At 48.5% G+C, this 22,104-nt stretch overlaps 1 protein-coding gene across 3 annotated transcripts in view; it reads left to right on the top strand.

Annotated features, from left to right (window-relative positions):
- Nucleotides 1-22,104, top strand: part of CNNM4 (cyclin and CBS domain divalent metal cation transport mediator 4) — a gene marked incomplete at its 5' end in the record, with an annotated part of 47,395 nt that overhangs the window by 9,217 nt on the left and 16,074 nt on the right. The gene's annotated exons all lie outside the window — the stretch shown is intronic.

Below are 22,104 nucleotides of genomic sequence, written 5' to 3'. Positions count from 1 at the left end.
ATCCTGCTGGCAAGCCGTGGAACCTGCTCCTCACACCTCCATTCATAAATCGGCTGGACCCTGGTTCTGCAGCAATCTGTGCATTTAAAAAGGGGGGCAGAGAAAACTGCATTTCCCCCCTCACAATATGCATTAGTCCACGGCCTCTCCAGGTACGGCCCCACCTGAAATCCCCGAGAGGCTCTCCGCTCAGTAGAGACAGTGTGCAGCTAAAGGAACCAAATGGTCTGACTCTAGAAGGCTGCTCCATATGGTACCATGAATATGGGGTGGGAGGTAAAATGGATGCCTCCCCACAAGCCCTTGGTTCAGACGTGTCCCTTCAGAGGCAGTAAAGGCCTCTGAATACCAGTTGCTGGAAATAACAAGTGGGGAGAGTGGCTATTTATTTATTTTATTGCTATTTATTTATTTATTTATTTATTTATTTACTTTGTATACTGTCCTATACTCTTATATCCCAGGGCTGGTTGCAACATAAAGTCACAACATAAAAAACATAAAGTACATAATAAAAACAAAGACAACCCAATAGCCCCCCTTCCACACCACATTTTAAAAGGGCACCAGATGTCAACAAGCCTGGTGAAAGAGGAACCTTTAAAGGTGTAGAACGAAGGTGGCAGCCGAACCTCCCTTGCCCTCGGTTCCTGCTTTCAGGCTCCATGTAGGTCCCTGGTTGGCCACTGTGAGACAGGATGCTGGACTAAATGGGCCCCCTTTGGTCTGACCCAGTGGCCAGTTCCTGTGCATTAGATGGACAAATAAGTCACAGTGTGCAAACACCCTGCCCCCCCCCACTCAACCTTCCCCCGGTTTCCTGCCACATTCACACCATGCATGTGATACCCCTTAAAACAATCATGGCTTCCCTCAGAGAATCCTGGGAACTCTGTGAGGGAGAAGAGGAGTCACCTAGCCACTCTCAATGCCCTTAACAGCTCCCAGGAGTCTTTGGGGGAAGCTGCAACTGTTTAAAGTGGTATCCTAGTGCTTTAAACATGCAGTGTGAATGTGGCCTCCCTGCACAATCCACAACGTCAGTGTTTTGAGAGAGAGAAATGGAGCAAAATCTCCTGTCCTCGTTCTTCAGCCCCTACAGGCCACCTTTGCCGCATCTTGCTTACACTGGGGAAGGTTTGGACTCTTCGATCTGAGGATACTCTCCTCTTCTCTTGGCAAAGCTGAAAAGATTTGTCATTTCTGGTTACCCTGAGAAAAGAACTGCAGCTGTCATGGGTCTAGTTGGGAGGTTGCTGCTAACCCCTTTCAAAAGCATGTTTTGAAGGATATAGGATTAAACTGGCTCCTGCCAGAGCTGGTGCCTCTTACAAATGAGCTTAGCTCCTGCTTTCCTGCTGGGGTGGAAATGTGATACTTTGGAACAGGATCCCCAAGAGTTTGTTAGGATCCCAAAATGTAAAATGAGAGCATGTATGTTTTGTGTGTGGTGCCCTAAGCCTAGTTCACACAAAATGAGGTAGCTAAAAAGTGTACCAGTCTGAGCTGCAGGTGAGAAGCATCTTCTTTACTTTATATTTTAATTACCCTGCTCTTGGGTTTTGCGAAAAATCCTAGGGCAGCTTACAATTAATTAAGACAACCAAGAAAAACCAGGGATCTTCTACATGCTAAATACCTGCTCTACAACTGAGCTGTTACCCTTCTTGAAGGATCACATTTTGCTTCCACGAATCCTTTTCCTGGTTTATGCTAACCAGGCTTGTTCATGATTCAGGTTTCCTGGATAACATCACCCCTTAGCTTCTAGCTGTGATTAAGGAGGAACTATGGCTGACATTATGGCAGAAGTTAACCTGTCTTTTGATGTAATGCTTTCCTGGCTAAGACTGGCCCCGGGCAATATGGGCCAGAGAGGAGTGTGGGTGGAGGAACTTAACTACAGCTAAAAGTTCAGGCAAAACTTGTGGTTTCAGCCTTCTTGCTTGTGGCTGAACATCAGTTCTACTTTGCTCAACAGCAAATCAGCAGTAACAGCAGCCTGTAGAAAATTAAGTGAGTCAGCACTTTGAGGTTTGTTTGTTTTTTGTAACTTTGCAGAATTACTGCCCACCTTCCAGGCGACTTATGCTGAGTCAAGCTGGGATATGGAAACTTGTAGCACATCTGCAAATATTAGTTGAGAGAGAAAGGGATGCTGGTTACCATGGTGGGTGGAGAAAGCAGGGGGGGCGGAACCCTGTTCCAAGGAACCAGGGTTAGGTTTCTTTGAGTTAGTGTCACCTTGTGTGGCGAGGTCCCTGGGCCCCGCAGCCCCCTCTGAAATAAATACGCAAACACAAGTAAATTGGGTAAATGGGATAAATAAGGCCACAACTTTATTGGTTACAGATGTGAGCGGTTTGGCTCAGGCAACTGGGTGAAGCAAGACTATATCCTGACTCCTGCCTGACTGCAGGAAGTCTCATAAGGGTCAACCACCAGAAGGGGGAACCTTATAATATACATCAATTAAGAGCACCCCCAGCATCACAGTTGGGGTCATGGCATGGCCCTAGCCCACGCCCAGGCTTTGGACAGGAACCACATCCCCAGATCCCTTTAACGGGATCTTCTTCTTCTTCAGTGATCACTCTTAGCTGAGTAAGATAGTCTTCCATAAACACGGTTTTAGCAGTGAGTCCGTAAGTGACTGTGGAGGCCAATTCTGGATCCACACGTCCTTCCACAGTGGGGACAGTGGTTTCTGGGTGGGAGTTGATCATGGTGTGGATTTGCCAAGTGTGCCTGAGGGGCAGGCGGAGGCAACAACCTCCCCTCCCATAATAAGGCTTACCCAATGCCTAACCTTACAAATTTGTGACAATTGCTACTAGGTAGGCGACAACCAAATGGCTAGTGCCAATTTTGCCAAGTGAAAAAATTCCTACCTGGCCCCACAACCAGGCGACCGACATTAGTCATAGCAAGGCCATAGTCAATCCACACAAGAAAAGAGGGTGGGCGGGCTGGGAGATCCCAAGAATGGAGGCAAAAGGAAGCGGTTTCCCAGGCCACGCCGCAATTTAAACAGTTGTAGCCACACCCCCAGGCAAACCCGATTGGCCGGGCTGCGTGACGCAGCCGGGGATCTTGCTGACGTGGGCTGCGTTCCTCCACCCACTGCTGGGTCGCTGCAAGGACCCAGATTCCCGCCCACAAAGCAGCCCCCCCAAGGGGGAACTGACTTCCCACCGCACAGTCCTGAAGTGATTTACAACAAGAATCAGAGATGGTAATGAGCCTGCATATGCACCTCTGTATTTAAAGGCCAGCTCTCTCTCCTGCCCCTGTCCCCTCAGATCTGAGGGTAGCTGAGGGGACCCTCTCTGTCTCTGGGTTGTTCAGGCCTGAGGCGGGTTTCTGCTGTGTACCTGAAACTCCATTTCTGATGCCATCTTAGACACCAGGTTAGCGTAGCTAAGAGGCACACGTGTGTGTGTGTGTGTGTGTGTGTGTGTGTGTGAATCAACCATTTCATTGGTAAATGAAGGAATAAAAGGTTTTAAGATAATTCAGTGCACAGAAGCATTTTAGTGCGCCTTTACTCTTTGCCAAACAGAGAGAAAAAGATGGGATACAAATGCAATGGCAAATAAATAAGTAGGAGAATTTCCCAGAAAACCCACCTTGCTGTGTATAAAGGAGGCCAATAAGTTGGTGGGGCAGAGGTGGTGTGTGCGCAGGTATTGGGAAGCGAGTGTAACTGAAGCCTGGAAGAGTCATGAGTACGGGGCAAAGATGGGTCACTTGGGAGGGTTTGTGTACTGAGAGAGACACTCCCTTCATTATCATCGCTGCTTCTGAAGCAAAGCTCCCCACCCTCAGGGCAGTTAACTTTGTCCTCTTGGACAAGGCTGATAGCGGCTGTTGTTTTCCCCTCTACGTGACAGTGACCCTGCTTCTCTTACCGGCTTTTCTGGTTCAGACCGTCTGCTCAAAGCACTTGCCCCCAGAGGAGAGGCTGCTTGCTGCTAGACGCTTCTTTGTGTGATGTGTTGTGCTGATTTTGCCACCTTCCAGTGGGCGTGGGTAACTCTGTATACCATGGGTAGGCAACCTAAGGCCCAGGGGCTGGATCTGGCCCAATCACCTTCTAAATCCGGTCCGCAGATGGTCTGGGAATCAGCATGTTTTTACATGAGTAGAATGTGTCCTTTTATTTAGAATGCATCTCTGGGTTATTTGTGGGGCATAGGAATTCATTCACCCCCCCAAAAATATATAGTCCGGCCGCCCACAAGGTCTGAGAGACAGTGGACCGGCTCCCTGCTGGAAAAGTTTGCTGACCCCTGCTGTATACGGTGCCTCTGCCTTGCGTGTGACAGTATCTTTCAGATAGTCCTGGAATGTCCTGGAATTACCTTTCTGTGCATCCTGGTAGTGTTTTGAATCTCTGGACTTCTAGTCCATATGCCCTTGGACGAGCTGGGATAACTCAGTCAGTAGAACATGAGACTTGCTCTCAGGGTTGTAGGTTTGAGCCCCACATTGGGCAAAAGATTCTTGCATTAATAGAATAATGCAGGGGGTTGGACTAGGTGACCCTCGTTGTCCCTTCCAACTCTGCAGTTCTATGAGTCTATTATCTTTGTGATGATTCAGAGTGAGCTGGATTCCTCTGGGCAGGGCCAAGAGGGGACAGCTATTTTTACAATTAGATTTTCTGTTTATAGCCCAAATATGTAACCCTGTATAAAAACAGGCAAACCAATAGTTTTAGAATGATCCTTTTGCACAGCTCCCACCATGAATTTCCCAGGAGAAATTTCCAGGGGACTCTTGCCCCATGGCTCAAGTCTGCTTTGCACATGGAAATTCCCAGGTTCAGTGCCCTTCGCCTCCAGGAAAATGAGCCCTGCTTGAAATCTGACTGTCTGACTGAAATCCAACTGAAGTTGCTGCTAGTTGATAGACCATTCTGGCCAGATGGACCATTGATCTCACTCTGTACAAGGCAGATTACTGTGTTCCTATTTAGAATTCATTTAGAATTATGAGGACTGAAATCTTACTTGGCCCTACAAAGGGCTCCAGCTCACTGACAGAGCCTGTGCTTTACACCAGTGTTTCCCAAACTTGGGTCTCCTGATGTTTTGAGACTGCAACTCCTATCATCCCTAGCTAGCAGGACCAGAAGTCAGGGATGATGGGAATGATGGTGATGAAGGGCCAGCTAGGGCTGCCTGAAACCCTGGAGCTGTCCACAAAGTAGACAAACATCTTAGATGGCCCAGTGGTCAGACTAAGGCTTTGTACACACATGCAAATCACACTGCTCCTCTTTTAAGAGCCTCCCCAATCTGCCCCTCCTGCCCCACTCATTCAGCTGCCTTTGCTTCCCTTGTGGTCCCTAACAGGAAAGAGTCCAGCATCCTGAGTTTTATCTGCTCCTGTGGAGCGGAGACACCATTAACTGTGGGCAACCACAAGGCTCCTTTTCTCGGACTTCTGGTGTGCAGATGAGCCACTGGCTGCAACTAGCCTGCAGATTATGCTTTGGCTCAGATAGGGGCAGGGAACTCGCTTTGCTCTGAGGGAGTCCTGGAGGGTTGCTGAGAAGGGAATGTGGCTTTTTGGATGAAAAAGGTTCCCCACCCCAGCCTCTGAGCATGTGCTTAGCCTGGCAAATATGGGTTTGTATCAGAAAAGATTTTACCGTCCTTTTGCCCAAGAAAACCTGAGCTTTCTTCATTTCTGCTGCATAATGGGGGTGGGTGGGGAGTGATTTTATAGTTGTCACAGTTAAAACAGTTGAGAGTCAGAAACCCTCGCTGATCTTCTCCTTATAACCCCAGCGTCTCCTGGTCTATCTTCTGCTTGCCTCTGCTGCAGCAGACTTTGAAGACTGCCTGGCAGATCAGCTCTAGCTCTGTGGTGAAGCATCTGCCTGGCATGCGGCTTCAGTCCCTGGCATTGCCAGTTAGGGCAGAAACTGTCCCCCATCTGAAACCCCAAAGGGCTGCTCTCTGCCAGTGTGGACAATACTGACCTAGATGGAGCAGTGATTTGACCTGGTACAGTACAAGGTAGCCTCTTATATTCCAAAGTAGATCCCAGAACTGCTGCCTGGGACCCTGCGGTTTGTGGGAGGGGCCTTTCAGGAGGAATTTGAACATTCCTGTGTTCCCAGGGATTTGACAGCAGAAAGACCCCGAGATCACTGGATGAGACAATCTTTTAAAGGAAAAAAATATTTTTAGAATGCTTTAACTCTTTTTAGAATGTTTTAACTATTTTTAGATTTCTTTTTTTGGGATTCACTGGCGGAGGAAGAGGAGTGTGGGGGGAGCACACCGCTCCCGGCAGCGCAATCCCGGTGGGGTGCCAGCGCGGCTGCCCCCCCATGCTGGACGCTACACCCCCACCTGCGCTGGTGCGCCATGCCCCCAGGACGCATGCCAGCCCCACTCCCGCCTTCTCTCCGCGCCCCCCCCCCCCCGGTGCCGGAGCATGAAGCTCCACCAATGTGGGGGTTTATGGTTTTGTTAAGGATGCATTTTGCCACCCTGGACTCCTGCACGAAGAAAGGCTGGATAAATAAAACAATCTTTTGAATTCATTAAATGAATAAGGGAAGCTCCATTTTAGTTGAAACAACACTACCACTTTCCCCAAAGGGAAACTTCAGAATGAAGCTGAAGTAAACAGAAAATGGATTTCATTAGCAAATCTGACAGTGGAGACCTTGGGTTTTAGCAAATCCTGGGTGTGGCTCCTTCACTACAGAAAATGATTTTTCTCCTTGAGGTGCCTATTTGCCCTGCGGATCTGGCCCTGCCCATGTGCCTCACCCAGCGGCAGCTCGCCAGAAGGGAGTCACACCCCTCTTGATGGGCTCTCCTCCTTGTGTTCATAGGTACACCTGCAGCGCTTTCTCTCTTGTATTGCTTGACCTTCTGTCCTTGCTTTGTGGTTTAGTTATTTTTAAATAAATTCTGTACTCAGAGTTGTTGCAGCAACTCAGCTAAGGACCGAGCTAGACGAAGCACCCTAAATGCAATTAGTGATTTTGTGGATGGCTTATTAAAAGTAAAATACCTGGTCCCTGGAGGTGGGGAGGGGGCAGTCCGAACGGCATCCTGGTGTGGGAGGAAGGGCATATGGTTTTTAAATCATAGCCGCCGCCCCCCAGCAGTTCCAATTCAGTTTGCCTCCCCCCACCCTACTTCCACCAGGCCTTCTTCTTGCATTGGAAGGAAAACTCCATTCATGCCTATAAAGTTTTTCTTATAGTGCAGATAGCAGCCATAACCAGCCTGAAATGGGTCATGATTACCATGGGGGAGGGGCTTAAAACCCCTAACCTTCCTTCCCTGTTGCTTTCCATGCATACGGCGTATTTAGGTTTTTTTAAGCCGTTCACACTCTTTCTGTGTAAACTGGTGTCTTGTCCAGTTTGGCACCCTGGTGGCCACTTGGTGTTTCTGATGAAGCCATTCTGGCCCCATGTGCACACAGTGATGAACCTTTTTGGCTTATTGTGGCTTCCTTCCTGCTTGCAAGCAGTAATCTGGTGCACACTGCCTTATCGCTCCCACAGAGATCATGGCTTTGGGCTCCCTAACATACCATGAGGGCTAACAAGCCTAGGACTCGAAGGCTTTTGCCCATTAAAACCTTGTGCCATAGCAAACTGTTCAGTCTTTAAGGTGCCACAGGTCTCTCTGATATATAGAGGCATTTCCCCATAAATCCCAGTTTGCAGGGGGTGGTGAGGCAACAACACAGACCGGCTGCCTTTAGCATTCAAGCAAGGATGTTGGACTAGGATTTGACCCAGCAAAACCATCCTTGGGTTCTTAATTGGCTTTGGCAGCTGCACTGGCATAGAAAGCCAGTGTGGTGTTGTGGTTAGGGTATTGGACTAGGACCTGGGAGACGAGGGTTCAAGTCCCCTGCTCAGTCATCAGCTTGCAGGGTTGTTGTGAAGATTATGTGGCGGGGGGGGGGTCATGTACACCACTTCAAGCTCCTTGAAGGAAAGGCGAGATACAAAAGCTAGTGATTATGATAATTGGAATTGGAATGAACGGAGCCTCCAGGCTCAAAGGCTGTAATGCCTGCCATATGGAAACACTGTGCCCTGAGGCTGAGTGGGTTCATCCTGAGTAAGCCTGCGTTTCTGTCTGTCTGTCTGTCTATATGTCACACCATCAACTGCTTCACTTTCTGGCTTTTGGTGTCCTTTTCACCAGCTCTTTTTAGTGCAGGGACCAGAGATCTCTGGCAGCGACAGGCAGGCAGAGAAGGACAGGCACCTAGGGAGAGGTCCTGCCAGGATGCGCCTTGCTTGGCAGTGGCAGCCCCCAATGGGCTGCTCTGCCGCCTTTGCCAGGGCAGGGCAGGAATTCCTGCCACCAAGCCGGCACCTGTGGATGGGTGCCTGGTTGCGCCCCCTAAAAATTTTGCACCTGGGGCCTTCCCCCCTCCCTGCTATGCCACTGGGTCCCCGCTACACCACCGAAGTTCCTGTAGGATCTCGCCTGTGGACCTGGCGTGCAGTAAGAGAGCTTAAAAGCTATGGTGCTTGATACAGAAATCCAGGGGGTGGACTAGGGGTCTCCTGCAATTCCACTTGCCTGAAGTATTTTGGACTGGGGGGAGCAATCCCCCAATCTCTTCCCAGGTTGTTTGATGATGGCATTGCACGGAGTCACTGCTGGCCGCAGGAGCCTTCTTGCTGCGTGAGGTCACCATTGCCTATTTTTGGAACTGGAGTTAGTGTGACTTAATCCTCTTCAATTATGGCTGTCTGGGAACCTGGTGACAGAGCACACAGCAGTCTGGCAGCACTAGCAGACTGAAACCTCCCAGCAAGAGATGTTTGTGTATGTTGCAGAGCTAGGAGTTGGGAAGCTGCCTACTGCCGAGCCAGACTGTCCAGCCCAGTACAGTGGTACCTCGGGTTAAATACTTAATTTGTTCTGGAGGTCCGTTCTTAACCTGAAACTGTTCTTAACCTGAAGCACCACTTTAGCTAATGGGGCCTCCCGCTGCCACCGCGCTGCCGGAGCACGATTTCTGTTCTCATCCTGAAGCAAAGTTCTTAATCCGAGGTACTATTTCTGGGTTAGTGGAGTCTGTAACCTGAAGCCTATGTAAGCCGAGGTACCACTGTATTGTCTAATCTGGCTGACAGTAACTCTGTGGGGTCCTGGGCAGAGGTCTTTCTGCTCACCTTATAACTGAGGGTGGCGTAAACTGAGCCTGGGGGAGAGTGCATGCAAAGCAGACCCCTTCCAGCAAGGCAAGGACTGGGAGTGCTGGAACCACAGCATATGCTCTTTTCAGCCCAGAATTCAGTGCATTCTTCAAAGCTCTTGAGAGCGGGTCTCAAGCTGTTGTTGGACTACAACTCCCATGCTCCCTAGCTAGCAAGACCAGTGGTCAGGGATGATGGGAATTGTCGTCCAAAACAGCTGGAGACCCAAGTCTGGGAGAGGTTAGTATAGTGGCTGCTTCAAGGGCCTGGTTGTGCACATTTTGCCCTTACAAATGTCTCAAACAACCCACGTCATGTATGGTGAAAACCAGATTTTAACCATCTGACTCCAGTCCTATGCAGACTTTTGTAGGGAGTGAATCCTATTGAATTCAATTGAACTTACTTCAGAGTAAACATGCGTAGCATCATGCTGCAAACAATTTGGTGTTCCACCCCCCCACCCCCACGTGACATACAATTAACATGTTTTCGTAGCCACAAAGTGTGGTAGTGCCTGTTGGCATTTGGCGATCTAGTGCCTTTTAGCTTTGACCTTTTCTTAGTCTGCCATGGCTGCTTACATAACCACTGGTGGAACTTTTCTCCCTGATTTTGTCCTTCTCTCTCTCTCTTTTTAAAAAAGCTCCCCAAATTTGTGACCATCACCATATCTTGTGGTAGTTTGATAAAGCAAGGATGGGGCTTGGAGCTGAGCGAGGGGCTGAGTTGAGTCATTTGGATCTGCTTCTCAAGGCTTTGTGTGTTTCCTGCTTCCCAGATAACAAAAGCTCAGTGCCTTGCCTAAGGTTCAGTAGAAGAACTATGCACGTGTGTTGTGTGGGCAAAAGTGACTAATTTATTTAAATCATTTCTATACGGCTTTATCTCTTTTTTAAAAAAAAATATGATAAACAGTTTACAATCTAAATTAAAACATCAAATAAAGCATTGCAAAATGTCAAAGCATTATATATGAAGGTTAAATATACAATATACGTACATTTAAAGCAGCATAATTAACAGAAAAACAAAATATTCATACAAACGTTTGCATCTCATAGCTTTAGATGTTAGGAAAAACAGTATCTTGTCTTTGGCAGGTAACAGCTGCCACCCAAGACACAGTGTCTTCTTTCTGTCTAGCTGCGGGTTGTAAAATTGCGAGGACAGCTTCAGTTGTTATCTCTTAGATTCACTAGTCAAGGGACATCAGCTTTCACCTTGGACTTCCCAGGGTGATGTTTGATGCTGAAATTGAAATCAGCCATTATTGCTACCTGCCAGTGAATGGTGGCGTTATACCTGGTGGAGGTAAATCCATATTCTAAGGTGGTGTTATCACTGTAGCCAGAGCTTTCCAAACTGTGTGTTGTGACCCGTTAGTGTGTCGGCTGCAGTGTCATAGGTGTCTTGCATGAGCACTTCCCACACTCCTCCCGGGACTGGAAAGGGGTTAGTTTAACCTCTGGTTTGCTAGTAAAACTGAATTACTGTGTCGCAAAATGATGCATTTCCAAAAAGTGTGTCATTAACATGAAAAGTCTGGAAAGCTCTTTTGTAGACCATAATATTAATTCATTCATTTCATAAAATTTATTCACTTCTTGATTGTAAAAAACCTTAAAGCAGTTTACAAAAAGATAAAACAATATAATGGAGGAAAAATCACAACCATACTATAAAACATACAAAAATTAAAATACTAAGACAGATTAAAATCACCTCAACTTTCTAAGCAGCTGAGTCAGCTTGTCTGACCAAGAATGTTCCATCAGGTGTCAAGAAGAGCACAGGGAGTCCCAGAGTGCAGGTCCTGCCACATGAAGCAACTGAGCACCTTCAAATGCAGAACGGGCATTGTGTGGCACTGTGGCAGTGCCAGCTCCTCCGGTCGAAGCGGCCAAGTGGGCACATGTGGGACAAGCCCATCTCATAAGTAATAGAGATCGCTCTGGAGCCTCTCTGCGACCATCCACTGCAAGGCTAGGAACTCCAGTTTTCCTGAGTGCTTGCAATACGTTTTCTGTCCTGGTGCTAATGTCCTTGACCCATAGCCAGTATCTCAGCTGGCTTCATGGCATTGGTAGAGAATGGCACCAAGCCCTTCGCTGAGGGCATCTGTCAACAGGTAGACTAAAAGGCAATGACCTATTTGGGGTCTCCAGCACAGCTCTTTATGTCAGGAGATTGTTCTGGGCCATCAATACACTTCGGAGTTGATCAGTCCAGGTTAACACCACTACTTTAAAAGGATAGACTAAAGAGGCTTGATACATGTCTGGGATAGCTCAGCTGGGAGAGCATGAGACTCTTAACCCCGGGGTCATGGGTTTGAGCCCCATGTTGGGACCAGATGGCTCTTGTGGTCCCTTCCAACTCTATGATTCTATATTTTAAAAGCATCATGAATGTGAATGTATCATAAGCATCACTGTTGTGGGACATCTAGGAGGAGATCTTTGTAGAATTAATAAAAAATACTGGGACAACCTGTTAAAGAAGAAGAAAGAAAACCTCCCAAAATAGTATTGTTGGACATATTCAGTGGAAACAACCTAGGGTTATTATATAAACATTTAATTGGTGACTTATTAATGGCAGCAAGAATACTGATAGCTAGAAATTGGAGAGAGGTAAAGGGTTTAAGTGTACAAAAATGGTATAATGTCATTGTCTGAAAAACAGACGAAAAACTTTGTGTACTTAGAGGGCAAAAATAGAGGGAGACTTTTACGGTGGACTGATGGCCATTCATCCAGCACAGAAACAAAGACTCTGCGGGACAAACTGTGCCTGCTGCATTGCATAATACACGATTGCATTAGCATCTTCCTTTATACTGACATAAGCAACTTTTGGACTCTCTCCAGTGCTTACCTGGATTTTACTCTTATTATTTAGATCTGAACTATGCCTTCAGGCTGGGTCAAAGGGGGGGTCAGTTTGTCACCCCTTCCTTTCAACGTTTAATATAGGTGCTTTTTTGCTTCTTTATATAATGGAGGGGGATGGAAATGTAGGTGTTCTGAACTGGCTGTTGGTTTTATAGATTGATACCCATATGTAATGGTGGGATTTGCCCCAAGTTTCCATCAGCTATGGAAAATGCCCTGATTCTTATCCCAGTATTTGTTGGGCCATTTCTTTCTGTGGTTCTGAAAGGCTACACAGGTCTACAGATGGTCCAGATATACTCTCTTGCCCCCTTCTTCCCATTGATATGATTCAGGATCAGTGCTAGAAACTGGGATTTAAAAGCTATTCGCCACATGGCTCCTGGAAACCAGGTTGTGGGCACCAAAACAAAATATCTAGTCCCATTTTTTTATTATTCAACAACACTTTTTTTTTTTTTAAAAAAAGCATGGATTAAAGATGTGCGTCTTTTGGTGCTGCACAAGCAAGGTGATCCACAGGGCATCGGGGCACCAAAAGGCTGTGTCTTTGCCCCCGTGCTATCCCACAGATCAGCTGATTCATGCAGCAGCGCAGCACCAAAAGAGGTGACATAGAAGACCTGGATAAAGAACCGAGGACATCTCAGTTTTCAGTCCCATCACTAGCCCATCATCACTGATGCCAGGGCCTGAAGGCAAAATTGGTTCACAAGGATGAAAATAGGTCTTCAGAGTCGCTCTGTGGACTCTGTGGGACATATCCTGTCCTTGTCATTGATGTCCATTCTTTTGGAGATCCAAAATAAAATCTGCAAAAAAAGATATGTCAGTTGGTCTTCTTAAGAAAGAAACAAATTTCAGTCCTATGAAGTGGCATAGCATGGGCAGGGGGTGGTCCCGGGCACCCAATCTGGGGTGTGGGGGTGTGTGCAAACCAGCCCCCCTCCACAGAGATCCCGTCATGTCCTCTCTGGCTCTGCAGCAAGGGCTGGGGGAGTGTGGAGGGTGATGAGCACCCTCCACGCCCTGCCCCCCCCCCAGTGGTGCCAGCGGCAAGGGCTGGGTTAGTATGTTCCTACAGAAGCACAGAGAAAGGGAGAGTTCCCGCAACTATTGAAAATTAATGTAGTGGGTAAGGAAATGAGTGTTATCATATTAATAAACATGTAGACAGTGTGCAACACAATAAATCACATTGTGAAGCAGACGCTCTCAGTGAGTTCTGTCCTAAGCCTTTGTTCCAAGTTCAAGTCTTCCCTTTTCAAAAACACACCTTTGCAGCCTGGGCTCTAAGCAGGAAGAGGGGAACAAATTAACTTTCTTGCTGAGCTGTTTGTGCAATTGAACAGAGGCCTAAAACTTGACTGTCCTGGGGCGGTGGGGAGGGGGGGCATAGCTCAGCGTTAGAGCACCTGTCCTGCATGCAGAAGGCCCCCAGGTTCCATCCTCAGCATCTCCGGGTGGGGCTGGGAGAGACCCTTGTGTGAGACCCTGGAGAGCCACTGCCAGTCGGCGCAGGCAGCACAGAGCCAGGTGGACCCGGGGTCGGCTTCTAGTCCAGGCTTCCCTCTCTTTTCGGAGAGAGCGGCTTGGCTTTTGCTTAAAGGGGCAGCAGCATATTAACTAACCATGCAGACTGCACATTTACATACGATTAAGGCCAACTCTGGTTGCCTTGTACTGAGTCTGGCAGTGCCCAGAGCGTCACGACACCCCTGCCCCTGCTGTAAGGGAAGGGCGGTAGGCAGCTCAGTGGGTAGAGTACACACTTTGGGTCTCCAGGTAGGCCTGGAAGAGGCACCTGTCTGAAACCCTGGAGAGGCACTGCTAGTCCTTGTCCAGTCTGGTGCCCTCCAGGTGGCTTGGACTACAACTCCCATCAGCCCAGGACCGCACAGCCTGTTGGGAGTTGTAGTCCAACTGGGTGGGGAAGGCTGCTGCTGACAGGCCCTGAGCTTGGTAGAAGGCAGGTTCTTGTGCCCTTCTCCTGTGTTCCTATGCCATCTTCTTTAGGGACAAGGAAAAAGTGGCGGCAGTGGCGGTGGTCTCTGCTGTCATCCCCAGCCTTGCCCAGGCTGCAGTTTCTTAGCAACACCCCTCTCTCTTTCCTGATGCCTCAAGGAGTTTACCACCCACCAGCTGTTTGCTTCTGGATTTCCTAGTCTCCTAAACCCATAATCCTGGGTTTATCAGGCAGAGAGGAGAGGTTGGGAGGGAGGGAGCTGTGCATTTGCTTCTTAATTACTTTGGTTTCCCTGCTCTGTGGGATGGATCCGTGGGGGCCTGGGCTGCCTCTTATTGCTGTCCACTTGCAAAGTTCCTACACTGCTGCTCACAGGACAAAGTTCAGACTCAGCGTTGGAGATGTGACTTTATTGGGGTGTAATGGCACTTCATCCCACCCAAGGGTGGTGAGAATCCACGCTTGTGAGCAGATGGTGCGTAAAATGCCTCTCCAACTAAAATGTTAGTTTAGTTAGCTGTTTGTAGATTGCCTGTCATATGGCATTTCAAGACAGATCAGCAAGAATGCCGCAGTCTATTAAGCAAATAAAAATATCAAAAATCGAAAGATTTTAAAACTTCAAAAAATGAAATGCAACAACAGGGCAAATTAACATAATGCCATTTCTGGAACTAAACATTGCAAGGACCTGGGAACATTGGTGTGAAGGCACCATAGCACCAGTAGTTTTGCCGCCCGTTTGCATTCCATTGGGAAGTGATTCCAACAAAGAGGGAGCCACCACAGAAAAGGCTCTCTTCCCGGTCACCACCAAACACAATTCTCCACAATGGTGTACAGTTAAGGGGCTCCTCAGCCCTTTGCAGTGACTGAATGGGGCACTATGAGAAGAGGCGATCCGTCAGATAACTTGATCCCAAGCTGTTTTGGGCTTTGTAGCTCAGAGCCAAAGCCTTAAACCTGTCCTGGAAGCTGACAGGCAGCTGCTGAGGTTCCTTCCAGCATGGTGTGACATGTGTCTGATTGGGCCCTGCAGTGCGCAGCCAAGGTGCCACATTATCCACTGGCTGCACCTTCCAGGCCAGCCCTGAGGGCAGAACACGCCAGCCTTCACGCTTCCTCTGCTCCTTCTGCTGCTGCTTTCCCCCCTCATTGAGCACACAAAACTGCATCACTCCTGCATGTTCAGCATAGAAGTGCTCTGTTGTTTTGCCACCAGCTCGCTGTGTCTCTGTGCCAGCTGCACAGGAGCCAAAGGCTTGTCCTGGGTGTCTGACACAGAAGCAGCCTGGAGGCATGGATCACTCCCTGCCTTTCGCCCGCTGTGTTTCTACACTAGATGCGCAGGAGATGTGCCTGCTGTGCAGCTGATGGGCAACAGAAGGAAGGGCTGTGCCTTCTCCCCACCACCAACCCACTGGAAACAAAGGAGGGAGCACACTCACTGTGGAAATGCAGTGGGCAGCCAGGAGATGGCAGAGTGCCCATGCCTCTGTTGGCAGCCTGCTTGGTTTCTCTGCTGGGTGGGGAAGTGAGGGCTTTCCCCACTTCCTGCCCAGTGCCCGCCATTTAAAAAATGGCTTCCAGTTATAAGAAAGGAGATTCTGACTCAACATCAGGAAGAACTTCCTGACAGTAAGAGCTGTTTGACAGTGAAATTATCTCCCTCGGGAGGCTGTGGACTCTCCTTCCTTGAAGGTCTTTAAACAGAGGTTGGATGGCCGTCTGACATAGATGCTTAGTTGAGATTCCTGCATTGCAGGGGGCTGGACTAGATGACCCTGGGTCCCTTCCAACTCTATGATTCGATGAGGGCTGTGGGAGGAGGGGCTGAGCAATCTCTCTCTCCCATGGGTGGAATTCCTAGTCACCTCTGGTGAGTGGTTAAAAACAAGGGTGAGTTTGTTGTTGTTTAGTGGTGTCCGACTCTTCGTGACCCCTGGACCAGAGCACGCCAGGCACTCCTGTCTTCCACTGCCTCCCGCAGTTTGGTCAAACTCATGCTGGTAGCTTTGAGAGCACTGTCCCACCATCTTGTCCTCTGTCGTCCTCTCCTCCATCTTTCCCAACATCAGGGTCTTTTCCAGGGAGTCTTCTCTTCTCGTGAGGTGGCCAAAGTATTGGAGCCTCAGCTTCAGGATCTGTTCTGAGTTACATCATTTTAACTTGCTTGCCCATGAATTGTGTCCAGTAATTTTAAGTTGTTTTAAACTTTTTAAAAAACAACATTGCCTCTCCCCACAGCTAGCAAAAGCAGAATTATCATGTTCTGGTCTGACACCAGATCCCATGCAGTGAGGCAGGTCAGGACTTGCAGGATCACAGACCAGGCTGAGGAGGCAAATATCCCCAGCAGAAGCTGAGAGCAAACGGAGGCCCTTGAAGCCTCTGTCTCCAGACTGTCCCTTCTGGGCCCTCAGACAGCGCTCCTCTATTCCATGGCTGCCTCCTTGATGTGTGCCTTGTGCCACTTGGCCCGCAAGGTGCTGTGGGAAGGAGCCTGTTTGGTTCCTCAGGGGAAGGCACCCATAAGGATCCTGGCTCTGGCCCTCCATGCCGCAGTGGCAACAGAGGCTAGCCCACGAGGGTCAGTGGGGTGCTGTCCATCCTCCTGCCTTCTTACTATCTGAACTGCTGTATTCCCTCATAGTGTCTTAAATGTGTGTTGACGTCGTTTTCTGATGCACAGACCATAATTGCCATAATTAACGTGTTCATTACTACCTTTCCCCAAAGATTCATTTCCGCTATTAAGATCAGAGGGGCCGTGTCTCGGTGGCAGAGTGTCTGCTTTGCATGCAGAAGGTCTCGGGTACAGCCCTCAGCATCTCCAGGTAGGGCTGAGAGAGAGACCCCATCTGAAGTCCTGGAGAGCCTATATGTGGTGGTGGTAGGGGTCTCAGGGCAGTGAGGGGAGTGTCTGTAAAAATTACTAGCCTGCTTGGACACAACATGCTAAGGATATAAGCTGTCTGTGGCACATGGAGGTGTTTTGAGTGGGGAGAAATCTGTGCCCGGTCATTTGGAGGCAATTCTTTTCTCACCTTGGGCAAACAGCTGCTTTAGGACATTTCATGCTTGCAAGCAGAGGGTCATGTATCAGGGCAGAACCTCTGGAAGAAAGTGGTGAGTTCAAGGCGAGTTGTAAGTACAGTGGTACCTCGGGTTACATACGCTTCAGGTTACAGACTCCGCTAACCCAGAAATAGTGCTTCAGGTTAAGAACTTTGCTTCAGGATGAGAACAGAAATCGTGCTCCGGCGGCAGCGGGAGGCCCCATTAGCTAAAGTGGTGCTTCAGGTTAAGAACAGTTTCAGGTTAAGAACGGACCTCCAGAACGAATTAAGTACTTAACCCAAGGTACCACTGTATACTGTTTATTTTAAATTTATGTTTAGTACATATTATGGTTTTATTTGGTTTCCATTTTATTGTTTTACTTGCATATATTGCAAACCACTCTGGGATATTAATCAATAAAAGGTGGCTTAAAAATGGAACAAATAATAAAAAATTTAATTGGTGAGGGGGTGAATAAGTGGCATCAGGTTTTCTGCTGCCAGGTTATTGACAGGTGTTTCTGCACAAAGTTAGCCTCCATCTGTTTTGCATGTCTCCGTGTTCCTGGGCCCAATTCAAAGTGTTTGTTTCGGCCTGAAATACTTGGGACCCAGGTAGTTCTCAAGGTGCCTTTCCCTTTTGACAGACTGGCCAAGGCCATGAGATCAAGGGAGAGGGGACAGGAGACAGGGCCTTCTCTGTAGTGGTGCCCCAGCTGTGGAATGCTTTCCCTCTGGAAGTGCAGATGGAGGCAACATTACTCAGCTTCTAGACCTGGTTACAAAAATGTGTTCTTTCAGGCCTTTGGAGATACCCAAGCTAGTTTGGTTTTACCTGCTGCCTAACCTCACATACTTGGGAGTCAGCCCCACTGAATGTGGCCGGACACTGCCCTGCGTCTTCAGATACCTTGGAAATTGCCTTGTGGTTACTTTGTAATGAAGGGTGGTCTGTTAATTTTGTTAATAATAAACAAATGATGATCATAATGATGCTGCTGTTGGGAGTGCAGAGACCCAGTGATGTTTCCAGGGGAGTTAGCAACTGAGGTGAGAGGTGAAAGGCCACGCTCCGTTCTGTAGCAAAGAAGGATTTCATATTAAGCTCTGGCCAGTAGAGTTTAGCAGCATTCTATTCCAAGGAAGAAGACAATTGCCCTGACTCTGTCTTTGCTATGCAATTCAGTGATATAGAAACAGCACATTTGTCATGAGAAGTTATGTATTTCTCCTGGAATTAAAGATGGACCCTTCCTTGCCTCTCATCTGATTGACTAGGAAGCGAACTATTTATTTGCTGGGGGGCTACTTTGAATGGGGATACAGGGACAAAAGGCCAACCCACAGGGAACCCTCTAACCCCATGAGTCCCATGCAGGAGTGGGTCCCCCCTCCCCCGTTTTCCCAGGGCCAGCTCTCTACCTGAGAAGCCTTCTCCTGCTCAAAGTGGGAGAAGAAGCGGGGGGGGGGGACTTCTGGTGCTGGCCCCTCCTTTTGCAGGGAGCATTTCCAAGCCCCTGGAACTCATTTCTCTCTCAGCAAAATCTCCAGCCCAAAGGACCCAAGCCCAGAGGAGGATGCCTGCCACGTCTCTGCATGATCTGTTAGCCCTGCCTTGCCTCTTGCTAGTTCAACCTCCCCTGGGATCAGGGAATTCTGGCTAATTTCTACACTGGTTTGATTGGGACACTCAGGCACTTTTGACACAGGAAGTCTTCACCTCTAACGCATCAGGGGAGCAGCAGGACAATGTGCTCTGGTCAACTTCAGCCCCACATCTTTGCATGTTGAGCAGGAAGGTGGGAGTGGGGGGGATTTTTGGACATTCAGCTAATTTTGCTTAGAACCCTCCATGTAATTGGGAAGCCCAGTTTGCACAGGATTCCCGTTCAGGTGGAGATTATAAACATACTCAGATGAACACATCACAATGTTTGGGTGGAACCAGCAAGGATGGGGCAGGGCAAGCGCCTGTGGCCCCATTCCTTCCTCAGTGCATTCTGAGAGCACATAAGGCAAATGCTGACCTCCTGGCTTTGAGGCAGCCTTTGCCAACCTCTAAATGTTTTGGACTACAATTCCCATCAGCCCCAGCCAGCACTGGTGGCAACTGCAGTCCCGCACATCTGCCAAGCTGGTCAAGGTGGCTCTGAGGACAGGCCATTCTTGTCCTTTACATTACTTAGTAATGGATCAAAATGTGCCTCTTTTGTATTTGCTTTGTTTTTTGTATTTGAAATGTGTTGCACATTCTTGTTTGGAATCAACGCATGTAGGCAAAATGGGTCTCTGCCCCCCTGCATTAATTAAAACAAGTTTGCCTATGAATAGCATCACACAGTGTTAAAATGACAACATAAATGATTTAGCCTACAAAGATGAGTAGATGGAGAAGACCAATTAAGCATATGAAATGGTAGATACCAAAGGTGAGCTCAGTCCTTATGCGTGGCCAATGTGGCACCTCCAGATGTTAGTTGACTGCAGCTCCCATGGCATGATGGCTGGGCCAGATCTGGAGGGCACCAGCTTAGTGGTTAAAACATCACCAACCACATGTAAGAATCCTAAAAACCATTATTTGGGGGAGGGGGAGTAACCCCCACAGCTCGGCGACTGAAGATACTTAATGACCAGATAATGCTGTATTTCTGTTGGGGGGGGAGAGGGGGGATGGCATGGAGTATGTTGCGGATTCCTCTTGTATCACCCTAACTTTTTGGAGGGGTGCTTTGACGATCAGAAATTTGGGGGAACTGTGCAGTAGCAGAGCAGATCAAATGCTCTGAGGAAGGCTTGAGTCCAGAACTTTTCCCACATAGCTCTGCATGGTGATGTACCGTATTTTTCGCTCCATAAGATGCACTTTTTTCCTCTTAAAATCTAAGGGGAATGTCTATGCGTCTTATGGAGAGAATGTGTGGTCCGTGGGGCTGGCGGGAGACCCAGGCTTCCCCCACCAGCCCTGACAAGCTCCCTGACCTGCTCTTTGGGGCTGGGGGTGGAGGAAAGCCGGGCTTCCCCCACCGCCAGCCCCACAAGCTCGGGGAGCAGCAGCCTTCCCGTTGCTCCCTGAACTGCTCTTTCGGGCTGGCGGGGGAAAGCCGGAGCTGCCAGCCCCAAAGAGCAGGTAGAAAGGAACCCGAAGGAACTCCCACCTCGCTCCGGAGGCTTCGGGTTGCATTCACTGAAGGCGACTGAACGCACCTTGAACGCACTGAGCACACCTTGTTTTAGAGGGGGAGAACCAGAAAAAAAATTCTCCCCCTCTCTGTGCAGCGCCCCTCCAGCGAAGCGGCAAGAGACATGGAAGGGGCTCCATTTCTCCTGCTGCTTTGCTGAAGGGGCGCTGCGCAGAGAGGGGGAGAATTTTTTTTCTGGTTCTCCCCCTCTAAAACAATGTGTTTCCTATGGTCGGGTGCGTCCTTTTAGAGTGAAAAATACGGTATGTCCCTGTTGCATTCTGGAAAGAGTCCCGCCGAGAGCACCTTCAGAGTATTCACAGCTTAACAGTTCCAAAGGGCAGGAAAGCTCCCAGCTTTAGTGTCCCCCAGAGTCAGGCTCATCTAGGCATCTTTGCTTCACAAGACCAGGCCCTGCTGCTGATCTCCACTATCTTGTGGCTAGCACATGACCTGCCAGTTTCCAACAATGTGCTCAGGAAGAACCGCAGCGCAGGGAAAGGCGACTGGTTCCAAGGACTTCATTCATCAGGGCAGGATTAAATCAAGAAATAAGAGCTCCCTTCTGTCCATCAGGCAGCGCCCTTGAACTCTTATTCCCAGATTTCCATCATGGGCGGTGGCTTTTTGTCCTCCTGTTATTTAACTGTTTAATTATTTTTTTCACAAAAATTATATACTGTGTGATTGCAAAAAACAAGAAAACCTCAAGCAGTTTGCAAATAAAATAAAGCAATGAACTTCTCAGCGAAAACAGGCAAAACCAACTTTTTAAACGTTGCTACCAAAAGGTAGCTGCAATTCCAAATCAATTCCAGAGATTGTGGCTCTAGGTAGGGAAGAGGGGTCTCCCCAGCATGTTCAGCTCCTTTAGCAGACTACAGTTCCCAGAATTCTTTGGGGGAAGCCATGGCTGTTTAAAGTGGTAAGATCCTGCTTTAAATGTGTAGTGCAAATGGGGCTGGCATGGGAACCGAGAGCTGGTACAGATGACATTAAGCGCCCAGCGATCTCTTCCAAATTCCCACTCGCCCGTGGCCTACTCATGTGAGCAGTTCGACATTGAAGGAGAAGAATTGCATGAAATTGCAGCTCCCCTTCCGTGTCTCAGAAACCACCTTTCCAATCAGCAGTGGCTGAGAAGAATTCCTGCCTAGCCTGGGAGGTCTCCTCCCACCCACAGCGCAGAAGGGGAGAAAAGTGGTTCTCCCCCCTCCTTAATTGCCAGGACATCTAATTGCTTTTCTCTCTCTCTAATGCTGTAATAGCAGTCAGAATTGCATAGACTGATCCTCCACCGGGTTTCGTGAATGCCCCAAGAGTGAGGAACAGGAGAGCATTGTGCAAAAGACTTCTGGTTTATTTTTTCAGACTGTATTCATGTGGGAACCTTCTGCCTCTCACTGCCATCCCTGCCTCCAAAACTTCCCACAGCCCTGTCCCTGCTCATGTGCTCAAGCTAGCCTGGCAAACAAGCGCAGCCCTGCTGAGCTGCTTGATGCACAAACTCACTCTGGCCTGCTGTGGTCACCTTGGCCTCCTACCAAAATCATTCAAGCCCTTTGTTTAGAGTGTGCAGTACCCTTCCCTAAATTAAAACTAATCCCTATAGTTTCCCTTGGTCCTTGGTTTGATTTCCTCACCACATTTGGGGTGGTATCCAGTGCTAGTCCTACTCAGAGTAGACCCTCTGAAGTTAACAGACATGACTACCTTAAGTTATTTAATTTCAGCGGGTTTACTCTGAGTAAGACATAGTTGAATACAACCCCTGACCCCACATCTTGACACC

Source organism: Podarcis filfolensis (genome assembly GCF_964270895.1).
Source record: "Podarcis filfolensis genome assembly, chromosome: 8".
NCBI lineage: Eukaryota > Metazoa > Chordata > Lepidosauria > Squamata > Lacertidae > Podarcis > Podarcis filfolensis.
Note: the sequence above shows the minus strand (reverse complement) of the source record. Positions and strands in the feature narration are given on the sequence as shown.